Raw genomic sequence first — 13344 nt, forward strand, 5'->3', positions numbered from 1 at the left:
GGAAGTAAAATGCCAGCTCTCATTCTTTACCTGTGTATCATCACTGCAGCGTTACTATTGGAGCTTGTCACACAGAGGAGAAATTCAAGAGCTCAAGTACCAAGAAGGTAGATAGGAAAATTCCTTTGTACACTGCTCCTACAAATCATGTCTCAGAAACACTGAAGAAAGCTAAGGAGCATGCTCATGAGTCATTTCACGTAAAGATTAATTTCTGGTAACATGGGAAAAGGAGCTAAAGCTTCAGCTTGAATCTGAGGTAGGCAAGATATGCCTCAAGTGTAACCTGAGATGCTGTTTTACTCCTTGGAATGTGCTTGAAGCCAAGTGCCAGGCAGTCATGAGATGGTGGGCCTAATGTAAATTGAAATGTTTGCAACACATTCGGCTACATAAACATAGGAGAATCATAGGCAAGTGGTTGTGACTAGTGAAATATTCTGCTGAGTAGCTGTTGGACTTACCCAGAGCTAAACCACCAACTGTTCTCAATTACCCATCATACAGCTAAGATTATAGGCCTTAGATGCCTGAAGTATGTATTGTGTTTTCATATGGAGCTTTTCTAAAAAGGCAGCATACTGAGACAGAAAAATATAGAGTAGATATACAATGTTTTCTAAATATCAATTATAGATCAAGAAGAACAGAGGTAGTCCTTTTTTTCTTAGAAAGAATATGTCAAATGTGGCAGCTTACAGATACCTTGAAATTACAGCAAGCAAATTGAGAGATAACTCAGATACTAGAAGGCAAAAAGTGAGAGCTATGGGAAACACAGCTTGTACTGATACAAAATCCAGTTAAAAAAAATCAATCTGCTTTTAATCATGTAAGTAATATTCAGAAAGATCACAGTATAATGCTGTTTTTGGCTGTATAATCTACAGGGGGGTTGTGTGAAGGAACTCTGAATTATTTTTACCTTCTGCAGTTTTCCACAGCTGTTCACCTCTGTATGTACTTTATTTCAAACTCCTAACAAGCTCTTTAGAGAATAGTTTTGGGTTACACCTAATGTGAAAGAACCATAGTGATCCCTCTGCTGAGTTGAATTTCAAGTAAGGAAAATAAAAACTCCAATTATAACTCAGCGCTCATTTCTCCTCGAGATCTGCAAAGTTTGTGGAGATCTTCACATACTGTCAAACAACCACAGAAGCACAGTGTATCAACACTGGGTTTAGGTATTAAATATGGCTAAAGTAAATTCAGAAAAAAACTCTCATTAAGTACTGGTTTTAGTAAATAGCAATTTGAACAAACACTATTTTTATTTTATGCTGCTACATGGTAAATTCAGAGCACCTGCAACCTGAAATAGCTTTTTGTACCTAAATAACTTTAATACAAATTCTATCAGCTACACATAATTTAATTGTGTGTAATTTACTGTCAACAGTGTAACTCATGAGGGATTGACATGACCCTAAATGCCTGATCCAGGTGACTTGGGCATCTTACTTGGTAAGATGCCATAAGAAATACTGTGACACAGAGCTCTTCACAGCAGGTCATGCTGGCTTATCGGTCACATCAGCAGGCTATTTGAAATGCAGAATTTATTCTGGTTTATTACTGGTAGCGGTTCCAGCAGTAAACACAGAAGTGCTTTGAGCATGAAAGAAATTGGTACACTTTAAATCACCGATTTACTGCAATTTGTCTTCAGCTTATCTCTACTCCACCCACCACGGATGTTCTAGTGAAAGTCAAACAAATAGCAGGTAACACTGTGAACCTCTACCATCTTCCTGCCCTGCCAGGAGAAAGTCTTACTTGCCCCCAGGTACCAAGCAGCTCCCCTGTTAGAGGTCGCAGCATAATGAGATAAACCAGCAGAGCTGTCTTAATTAGTACTTCTCAGCCTGTCATTCCAAATGTGCCATGCTAAATTATTATCGGAGTGATTTAGCAAATCCGGCTCATTTTGACGGACACGGGTTAGACAGCGCTTACAAAGGGCCGTCGCCACCAGAGATGAGGCAGTAGCTCCCAACAGCCGAACGCGAGGACTGATGACATTTGGCTGGTGTATCCTGCCAATGTGGCTCCTGTTTGTCAGGTAAACAGCTGCCAAAAGCACAAGCCTGGATTGCACACTTCTGAGGCATCAGTCACTCCTTCGTTTGTGTTTGCATTGTGACTGGTGCCGTCTGTACGCTCCTAGAAGTGAACAAATAATCGTAGCAAGACAACTCCACGCCAAACTATTTACTAATTACACTAGAGCAATGGTGCTGGCCTCAGTATAGATTGAAAACTAGTGTAAAATCAGTGTAAAACTACAGTAAAACTGCAGAAAAATGACCATATGCATCTAGCTTCTCCTACTGTTTCTCACAGCTATATATTTAAAAGCTACCGATTGCACTCAGTGTTCATGCATTTATCAGGCAATCTATATGTGTATGTGTTAAATATGAAAATGACATTATCCTCATTTCACAAAAAGCGAAGGGTTTTCAGACCTTTGAAAACTGAGACCTCAGAGGTTAAAACTCATTTTTTCAGAAAAGCTTAAATTTCAACAGAAGTACTAAAATCAGATACCATATTTTCAGAAAAGTGAACCTATGGAAGGGGTAAAATTTCAAAAATCTGGTCATAAGTGATATACCTGATGTAGCATAGGAAGCTGGAAACAAAATAGAAAATGTGTTGGACAATAAACTATTAAAACTCATGTGAATTAAAGCATATTCTAAAGACAGAGAATGGTTTTCAAACAATGGAGTGCTTATACTAAGCTTATGCTAAGCTGCAAAAAGACTTGGATATTCCTAACAAAGGATACAAGTGGTTTAACCACAGGTTTTCAGTCTGTGGATTTCCATAGGATTGCCCACAAGTGGTAAGGAAACCTGCTGTACATTGGCCTAAATTCCCAATGAGCATCTACAACAGAACTGGATCTAGGAGACTGCACATCAAAAAAAAAAAAAGGGGGGGGGGGGGGGGTCGTGGTGCAGAAAACCAGTGAGCTAAACTTCAGCCTTCTGCCATACGAAGTTTGGAAGAGAGTGAGACTCACTGAACTTTCATATGCAATATGCACAATCTCAAAACTATGTTGCTCAAACTATGCAGAAATGAGTGGTTCCTGCTTCAAGGATCTCGCTGTTTTTCTCAAATGCATTAAAAACAAATACAATCCAAAAACTACTGATAGTTTGCCTATTACAAAGGGTCTTCACTGAGTCAAAAGGGAGAGCAGAAGCGTTATGCATTACACATGTATTTGAAGACGAAAAAGCTTTTCTAGAGGCAGTATGGACACTAAAGTCTGAAAAGCAAATGATCACAATTGGGTAATTAATTTATCACACCTAAGTTTTATCACACTGATCTGTACTCTGTCTGCTAGAACTGTTATGGCTCCTTAATTAAAAAGAATAAAGTTTTGTTCCAACATTCTTTTAAACAAAGCTGCCTTAATAAAGTCCGTTTGCAAATTAGGTGTGGACTAGAGCTCCTGCCCAGAAAGACAGAACCCTTTTATCCAAGCTCCGGTCTACCCCCACCCCTACAGCCACACATCCCCTGCCTGCAGCATTTTGCCTATAAAATGCCTCCTGGAAGCTGTGTGTGTTGGGAGGAGAACAGGAAACGGTTCCTCTGCAAACAGCTTGGCACAAAATAAACTATGCAGATTTCCCTGAAATGTAAGGGTATCTGTTTTACCAGAAGGAAAACCAGCCTGTGTTTTGAAATGTGCGCACCACTTGCCTTAGGTAAAAAAAATATTATCTGCGCAGGTGATCCGAAAAGAGATAAGTCAGGTCAGTCACTTCTCAGCATACCAGTGCTGTAGCTGCCAGTGGCCACTGCCTCAGCAAACTGGAAAGAGGACACCTTGTTATTTTTCCCCTCCTTCATTAATATTCCTATGTGAATCCCCTTGGAAGTGCCCGAAGCACATAGGGGTTACAGAATAGTGCTCCCTGGTTCTTATGAGTGTATGTAAGCATTAAAGCCGGTGCTTATCCGGGTCCCCTACAAGAAGATCACTGCAATCATCTCCCTTAGTTAGTAGGCACTTAGTGACTCTTGCGTGCATTTTTGTTTACATTTTGCACCTTGAGAGAGAAAAAGTAATGTATTTAGACATTGACTCTTAACACTTCACTTCTACCAGAGTTTTCAACATTCTTTTGGAAGTAGATTCACATGGATTCATTGGATACTACCTGCATTTCTGAACCTGCTTTTAACAGAATGGAGTCCACCTGTGGAGCAACTGTAAGGTGATATTCCAATAACCCCTTCCAGCCATCTGAGCTGTGCACTAACAGGCTGTTTTAGACCCAGGCTGACAAAATTGGGTGCTTTCACATCACACAATCATCTTCAGGTGTTTGCACAGAGCTGGTAAGATCATACTGAGTGATGGGCACATTCTGATCCCATTCCTGTTTTGCTGAGCTGTTGCAGCACAGGCCTTTGTTGCTTGCCATCTCCACCAACAGCTGCAGCCAAGTTTTATCTGTCTCTCCTTATGTTAAGGGTCCAGACCAAACAACCCATGCAATCTATGTGGGCTGAAGGAACTCTCCATAAACTTAAAGCCAAGTCTTAGCAAATGGTAGAGTTATTATGAGTCTGGTTACAATCATGCTAAGACATTTAAGACAAATTAACCAATTACTGCAGCTCATTCAATAGTGATTTAATGAAAACTACTACACAGAAATGTAATACTATCTGTGCTTTTCTCTGGTGTCCTGCTCACCCTTCCACTGGACTCAAAAGTCAATCACACCCGCCTTCTTTAGAAGCAGCACAGGTTGGTTATAGTAAGTCGCCAGAGTCCCAAGTTCTTCGCTGTGATCACGGTGCTAATGTTTATGATTTCTTCTTCCTCTTTGCCAGAAGGAGAATGGTGTTGCACATTTCTTCGTCCTCACTTTAGGTCTGCTTGGGGTCATTTTTAAATGTTTGCTAATAGTCTGTTAACCTTTCTTTGTTGGCTCACAGTTCTGTGTTATCTCAGTTTACCACATTACAGGTTTTACTCATGTTACAGACTTGTTCTTTGTACCATTTGTTAACCCACAAAATCAATTGACTCAACTTCCAAGTCTTCCTTTCTTTAGTGACCTGTGGTTCACAGTTTGTGGTTTGTGCCTACAGCCCTGAGGTCTCTGTTAATGCCCTATCCTTGAATTTTCAAGGTTTCCACTGTTCCCTTGTATTTTGGGAGGCCCAAAGCACCCTGTTTTTTTCCCCACAGCCTTCAAGCTGTGGTTTCCAGATAATTTAACTAATGTTTTATTAACACAGCCTAACCACCTGAAGCCAACATCAATTTGTTTTGGCAATATCACTGGTACATTATTAAAATTACTTTATAACTGGGCAGAACACCTTTCTTTTCTTAGTTTATTCAAGCATGACCAAAAAGCACCTCACAAGGCTGGCAGGAGAAAGCCCTATTAGATAATGCAATAATAAACTGAATTTTTTCACACACTCCACAAGTGAAATATAGGAGCATGGGCCATGCACAAATCTGCCTAGCTAAAGACTTGACTAGGAAAGAATGTGTTTTCTCTATTTGTAATGATATATTTTTCCTTCCTTTTCTATATCTATATAACTACAGAAGACAGTAACTTTCAGGCAAAAGTAACCATGAGGGAGTGTTTCTGGATGTCACTGATAGCAAAACTAGCATAATGGAATAAAAATACAAATGCTCCTAGCGCACCATTGCAAAACATAATTTTTGTGTGTTTGGCATGAGTTTTAACAATCCAATATCAGAATTCCTTTCTCATTCTTGTTGGAGACACTCCTGGGTCAACTTGCTTAACTAACCCTTGCTTCACTGCTGTACCGCTGCTACGCTCGTCTTTCCGTATTGCCCTCTTGGGAGGGGCAAGGAAAGAAGAAAGTCTAGAACCATGAGTTTCCATTCATTTCTTTTCAATTACCTAGGGAGAAGCTGTTGGTAGCTTGACATATGGGAAGTATGTTAAGCTTAAAGAGCTGCGAACTTTGGATAGTTTTGAAAAAAACTATGGTTAAGTGGGAACAGCTGTTTTGCATGGAACTAACATATCGGCTATTTTAACAAAAGAAAGTCATCTTCCTGTTTAATAGATGTGGTAAGCAGAACAAAGAATCTTTGCCTTGAACTTTTTAGATTGTATTTTCAATCACTGTATTTCTGTAGTTTCTGTGACCCGTTAATAAAGGCTGGAGCCTTTTTAGGTAACTCAACCAGTGTTCCACTGGAAAGTTGGCAACTTGGAAGGTACATACCAAGGGCAGATGCTGGCGCTGAAGTTGAATTTGCCTATTTTACTTGATACACTAGGCATTGTTTAAATGGGAGCTGTTATATCAGTCACTATATTATGGAGGCAAAATTCAGGAAAGGAATCTGCTTTTGCAAGGGAAAAGTTATTGCAGATTGATCACCAAATTAAGAATATAGCCAAAGCTCAGAAGGAGGAATTTCCTGCACCTATGAAAAGAAAACTGGCTACCAGGCAAAGAATCTATCCTTGATCCCCACTAAATCAGTAGCAAAACTCCTGCCAACTTTGCTGACAGTAAGACTATAACCATTAGAGGTTAAGCAGCAGCATATATATAGATTTAATACATGAGGAACATCCAATCTGCAATAATTATCATTCCTCTAATAAGGGGTTCAAGTTGTAGTGATCCTGACTCAACCTCTCATCTGACAATAACACATAAATAGAGAATTAAAGATTTCATTGCATCTGGGTCTTTCCTACAAAACCAAAGTCCTGCCTACTCAGCGTGGGCACAAGCGACCCCACAAAGGATAGTACGTTTTGTAAGAAGTTGGGAGGCTGTCCAAGGGTTGTTGGCCAGAATCTCCCTTCCCTACTGCTGTTATATAATGTGCTGTTGGCATCTGAGTGCTCCTACTACTCATACAGCTTCCAAATATGCTCAGTCCTCACACAGGCAAAGTCCCTCAAAGGCTACATGAAGCTTTGCCTCTGTAATGACATATTTGGGGTCTCCTGTTATCAGAAGAGACACCATGTCAGTGTTCAACTGAAGATACAGGGCTATATCAGTAGTGTACTACAGAAATACACGCCTATTAAATAGAGCCTCGTTCCTGAAAAAATGTCAGTGGTACTTAATGCAAAATAGCTGGTACTACATACAGTCATTTGTATTTATTTATAAAAACAGAAAGCAAAGGGTGAAAATTCATGAAAAATGTAAGTTATTGAGTGATTTCATGTCTCTAAAGTCTTAAGTGAGTTGAAATAATGAAGAAAGACGAAAGAGAGATTATTTTCAGTGAGTAGTGGCTTGAAGAGACAGTAAGTATTACATTTCTGATTAGATCAGTGACTTTACCAGTACAAACTCCAAGTAATCAATATGGCAGTATCACCATAGAAGGATGGAGGGATTTCATCCATGCAATCAACTACCAGAGGCTTGGAGGACAGAATTTATAAAAAGGAAGACTGTCTTTCCTCCTGTAAGTACCAGCTTATCCGTCTTTGGAATAAATCCAATAAAAAGACTTGAATGCTTGAAACAGGATGTAGCTTTACAAAAGGACTTCAAACTAAAGCTGCAGTTCAAGTAACTTTCCCCAGCTGCTGTCCAACCCTAATTTCCAAAGACGCTTCCTTGATTAGCTGTAAAGCTTTCCTGCAAGTGCACATTTTTGAATACCCTGAGTAGCAACACAGTCTTTACAGAAACAAACAATTCAGTGCTTAGTTCATACCTGGGCTTGGTTGGGATCCAAAACTTTGCTATTCTTCTGCCCAGTTTTCCTACAGGCTTGCCCCTGTAGACATTTACAGAGTCCTGAACACTGACAGGATTGGGACGGTATAAAATGCAGCTGTGGCCATCATGTTCTTTTAGACATTTGCTCTCTTGCTCCCTTAGGTGATGACGTATGGCAGTAAACACCATGTTAAAAGAGCAGGTGTCTGAGAATACTTTTTGCCGTTGAGCAATGCCATCATAAACATGAGATTAATCTGATAAGCAGGAAGGAGGAGCACGATATTGTCACCTGGTGCAATGGGGCTAATCAAGGGAGAACTGGGCTCTGGCCCCTGCTTAGGGCATTGATTTTGTAGTTTAAAGAAAGAGGTATGGTTTCCAGTGTTGGGATGGGTACCCCTCTTAGGGTACTCACAGCCATGTTCAAACACATGTGTCCTTCTGACCCCATGAATCTCAAATGCTTTACTGCTTCTAAAGAGTGGAATATAAATGGCAGGTGACCCCCACCAACACAACCATTAACCTGATGGTTAGGGGATTTTTCCTCATGAGGCAGAAGCCACCATGCCTAAATACCTAGACCAAGGAGAGAACCGAATCAAAGTCTCTCATTTTCTAATTGTTAAGCTAGTATACAAAAGAAATTGCCAGCACTTCCACTTAAAACAAAACTTTTCATTTTTCTGTAAGAAAGGATGTCAGCACCTCTTCACCACTGAGGTTCCCAAGTGGTTAGAAGTGTCAGTGCTGTTCTGAGGGAGCCTTCCCTGAGGTCAGAAATGCTCCAGATGTTATATTTACTCTATTCTGAATGTCTCCAGTCACCCAGCTTCAGGCAGCCGTGGGCTGGCCATGTGGATTTAAACTGAGCTCTGCTCAGCTTGCCGCTTCTTCTGGATCCCATTAGGAGGTGCTGAACTTCCAACGGAGCCTAACATGGGTTCTGGATTCCTCTCCTGTGCGTAATATCTGACACATAATCAGAAACAGATCCTGGCCCAAAGCTCTAGCCAGCCAAAAATGGAGAAAAACAGATTGGCTGACATTCCACCAGGGTTACACTCTCACAGGCAGGCTGAGGCCCGTGGGATGACATAGATGTAAATTAATTTGGCCCTAGTATTATCGCCTGTAGTCGAAACAGTCAGTTGCTTATAACAAAAATAAACTTGTAGTCAATATTATGAAACATACAGGTCTTTCAGATACTTCACATGGTGACAGCAATTAATGTTTCTGCTTACATATTTTGGTGAAGCTGCAATTACAGTGCCATGACAGTCAGCTCTTATGGCAAGACAACATTTCGCCAAAAATTAACTTCTTGAAATGTCTGAAGCACTACCTTCAAAAAAAGGGAAACAAACAAACAAAAAACCCCCAAACAAACCAACACAACTTCAAATAAATATCCCGCTAAATACAAGGAGCCAGATCCTCAGCTAATATAAACCCTTTAAATAGATCAGAATTAAGCAATTTACAGATAGTGAGGATCTTTGCTTCAGAATAAATAGAACTGAAACTAACAATTACTTTTTCCCTACTCCCTCCTTCTTCACAATTCATTTTGGTTTGTTCTTTCCTAAGGACTGATACAAAAGCAATTGTCTCCTTGATAAGTAGGCAACACTCAGAGGAATCCAGGGCTTCTCTCAGCAAAGCGGGGGGAAAGACTTTTTGGAGCAACTTACAGCTTTAAATAATATTCTTCTCTTAAAAATGAGGGGTAAAAAAGTCTGAGCTTGCAGATAGGTACTTCTGAGCTGGGTAATAATGTGATAAAGTTCATTTCTAAGACAAATGAGGAAATGCACTAGAAAATTATCTGTATCAAACCAAATAGAGAACACATTTAAGCAACTGTGGCTGAGCAAATGTATGTACCTATCTAATTTTACCTTCTGTGTGCCCCTTTAAGTTACTGAGGTAAAAAGTATTACACAAATGCCCCAATCTTCTGAGAAATTAAGGCCTGGACATGCAAGCCGCTGGGATGCAAAGAACGCAGCCAAACTCTCATTGACGTAACACTAAGAAGATGATAATATACCATGGTCTGTCCTTCTGCCTCCACTTGCAATCCCATACTTCTTTTAAACTATGAGTTTGATTCCTGGATTTGTGTCAATTATTCTATCAAGGCTGAGGTCATTGAATCTGAGGTCATCTAAGCCATGCCCTTACCTCCTCCAAACTGGCAGAACTCTTCTTACTTCAGCCAAGCTAGGACACTCAAGGGTGTCTGAAAGCAAGACTGGCAAGGTTTCTGGAGAATTCCTGTCTCTTTTGCTATTGCACACATCCCTCCCATAGAACACCATTCATAAACTGGAAACTCTCCATCTTAGAATTAATTAGGTTTTCTGATACTGTCTTAATGTGCTGGAAACCTGTTCCAGTGTCTGACTGCTCTGTTGGTTTGAAAACATGATGTAAAAAGGCCCTCAAAAATAGCAAAATAACAGTGGAATGAAAGGTGGGGCTAAAAAAGTCCATTATATCACTTCAGCTTGCTGCCAAAATAAAGTCTCTATTGAGCAGGCGTCAACCCAACTGCTACTTGACTTTTAGTGACTATTGCCATTTCTCTAAATAGAGTGAAACATTTATATTTTATCTTGCTTAAGTTCTTTCAGATATTTTAAATGTAATTGTAACACCTTAAAATATTTCTTCTTCCTCACTTGTTTCTTAAATATATATGACCATGTAAGTGGCTGACTGTGATTTGACGTGTTAGCACACACTGGCCATGTCACAGCAGCAAATCTCTTAGCCTCCACCAAACATCAAGTCATCTGCTTAACCCGCTCTATAGTGCATTACCTTAAATCACGTTACCTTCCATTTGCCACGTACTAGGCGTAGACACACAGATATTTCACTCAGATTAGCAAATGAACTGATTTTGCTGCTGAGCATTTAGACAAGTGGAATTCAGTGAATTTTGCACCTCAGGTCAACTGCTGTCATCTGCCATGCAGAGAGATGGCAGCAACTCCGCCTCTCCTTCCCTGATTAGGCCCAGAGAAAGGCTCCTAATAAAATTCATGGAAGACCCACCACTAGGCAAAACACATGCCAGCTACAGACCCATGGGATGAACGAAGGTTTTCTCACAACTTATATGCCATTTCATGATATCTCAGCCAGATGGATATGTCAGAATTAGTTCATGAAGAGCAGAAGTTGGGTTTGATAAGTATATCTGCAACATTTTGTTGCTTTGCTGCTGAGTGTTGTTTTGCAGTAGAATGACTGCTGCAATCTTTCAAGTCCCAGCAAATCTAACAAATTTGGTGTGTGAAATAAAAATCTTCATCAATATTATATATTAGTAGCAGGACATGCAAAAGCTATATTATTTTGTTTAAAGCTTAAAATAAGGACTGAATCCTTGCAAAAGACTGCAACAGAATGAACTGGACAAAACCAGTTTCCCAGAATCTGAAGTTACAATAGCAGCCACTTAGCTGAACAAAAGTGAGAAACGAGACATGGCCTTTCATCCCAAATAAGTAATGTTTTACCAAGTAGGACCTAAAATAGTATTAAAATAGTGCTTGTTTAATGATATGGCATTGTTAAATAAATCCTGATTGATATTTCCCTTATAAAAGATAAGGATTTTTAAGGACTGTTTTCATCTTCTTGTACCCTAGAACCATAGGGTGCTGTAATAGTAATTGCCAGCAAACAGCATCCTTTGCCTTAGATGTGCACTTTTGAAGCACTAGGATGACCAGATAGAATCACCTTCAGTTCCTGGACTTCTCTTCAAGATACACTTTTTTTTTTTTTGCATTTCACTCAGCTTTTATGGAACCCCAAAAATCTCACATGCCCTTGAACTTCAGACTGAGGCTAAAGCAGCGATTTAAGCTTTGCCTTCCCAGCCCTGACCCACCTCCATTCCTCATCCTGCAACAAAAAGATCATGGCTGGGGCAAGAAACTACAAAAAACTTCTTTACTTTGAGGGTGTCAGAGCACTGGAACAGGCTGCCCAGAGAGGTTGTGGAGTCTCCTCTGGAGACATTCAAGACCCACCTGGACACATTCCTGTGCAATCTGCTGTGGGTGAACCTGCTTTAGCAAGGTGGGTTGGACTAGAGGATCTCCAGAGGTCCCTTCCAACCCCAGCCACTCTGTGATTCTGTATTCTGGCCTGTGGCAAGCGTAGCACAAGACTACCATGACAGGGACCACCTCCTTGCACACCCGGCTGCTCTCCCCTGCTCCCAGATGCCCCTCAGCTGCATCCCTGACCATCCTTGAGGCCTCCGTGGGGAGGCGACTCCCTTGCTGCCAGGCCTGCCCTGTGCTCAGCTGGCACCATCTCCCTGGGCCACCTGCCCCTTAACAACTCTAGGCCAACCTGCCGCCATATTGCCCCGGGGCTCATCCATACCCGCCTCAACCCCAGTGCGGGCACTGAGGTGGTTTTGTTTTAATAATGATGTTTTGAGGGCACACCACTGCACATGTGATTTTTAATCCTCGGGAAAGCTTGGCAGGACGCCTGGCTGCCTTACAGCACCTCAGGCTGCGGAAGGGCTGAGCAGGGAGAGAGGGAGGAGTGGCTGACACGCCAGAAGGCTGTGCTGCCATCCAGCGAGACTTGGACAGGATGGGGAGTTGGGCAGGGAAAAATTTAATGAAATATAACAAGGGAATATGTAGAGTATTGCATCTGGGTAGGAACAACCCCAGGTTCCAGTATAAGTTGGGGAATGACCTATTAGAGAGCACCATAGCGGAAAGGGACCCAGGGGGTCCTGGTCAACAGCAGGATGACCATGAGCCAGCACTGTGCCCTTGTGGCCAGGAAGGCCAATGGCATCCTGGGGTGTATTAGAAGGGGGTGGTTAGTAGGTCCAGAAAGGTTCTTCTTCCCCTCTACTCCAGCCTGGTGACACCGCATCTGGAATATTGTGTCCAGTTCTGGGCCCCTCGGTTCAAGAAGGACAGGGAACTGCTGGAGAGAGTCCAGCGCAGGGCAACAAAGATGATTAAGGGAGTGCAGCATCTCCCTTATGAGGAAAGGCTGAGGGAGCTGGGGCTCTTTAGCCTGGAGGAGACCGAGGGGTGACTTCATTCATGTTTATAAATATATAAAGGGTGAGTGTCATGAGGATGGAGCCAGGCTCTTCTTGGTGACAACCAATAATAGGACGAGGGGCAGTGGGTACAAACTGGAACACAGGAGGTTCCACTTAAATTTGAGAAGAAACTTCTCAGTGAGGGTAACAGAGCACTGGAACAGGCTGCCCAAGGGGATTGTGGAGTCTTCTTCTCTGGAGACATCCAAAACCCGCCTGGACACCTTCCTGTGTAACCTCATCTGGGTGTTCCTGCTCCGGCAGGGGGATTGGACTGGATGATCTTTTGAGGTCCCTTCCAATCCCTGACATTCTGTGATTCTGTGACCAGGGGAGACCGCGGCGCGGGCGGCCACAGCGCCGGGCGAAGGGGGCGCTGCCCGGCCGGACCTGCAGAGGAAGTCCGGGAGGGGAAGTGAAACCGAAATGCGCAGCGTGGAGGGCGGGGAGAGAGGGGGGGTGTAGCCGCGGCCTCGCCGTCCGCCGTGGCT

This window comes from Patagioenas fasciata, chromosome 2, assembly GCF_037038585.1.
Source record: "Patagioenas fasciata isolate bPatFas1 chromosome 2, bPatFas1.hap1, whole genome shotgun sequence".
Lineage (NCBI taxonomy): Eukaryota > Metazoa > Chordata > Aves > Columbiformes > Columbidae > Patagioenas > Patagioenas fasciata.